The following is a 397-nucleotide window of genomic DNA, read 5'->3' as shown; positions in this document are numbered from 1 at the left end:
TTGCGGTGTACTACTTTGAGCGGCAGCGGCATTAAGCACGCAAGGACGCGGAGCAGCAATGAACGTCGAACACAACGCGACGTCCGCTTGCGCGGGAACGGATGATTTCGCATCAGCTGGCTGTGACGTAAGCGATGCACCGCCGCCGCCGCCGCCACCAACCGAGTCAATGACCGCGGCGCGCGGTGGCACAGTGGTTAAGTTCTGTAAAGCGGGTGACGGATTCGACTCTCGATTAAAATATAATAGCGAGTGGTGTTTTTGTTTACACACTCGGCATCCCGAAGCGGACTGACAGGAAGCAATCTTATGCTTCGTACTTAGGCAATTTATACAGCCATTTAAATTCTTCGCGGCTTGAAAACGCTCGTGAGGAGACATTTTATGGAATTCGGGA

The sequence above is a fragment of the Plutella xylostella genome, chromosome 22 (genome assembly GCF_932276165.1).
Source record: "Plutella xylostella chromosome 22, ilPluXylo3.1, whole genome shotgun sequence".
Taxonomy (NCBI): Eukaryota; Metazoa; Arthropoda; class Insecta; order Lepidoptera; family Plutellidae; genus Plutella; species Plutella xylostella.
This window is presented reverse-complemented; position numbering follows the sequence as displayed.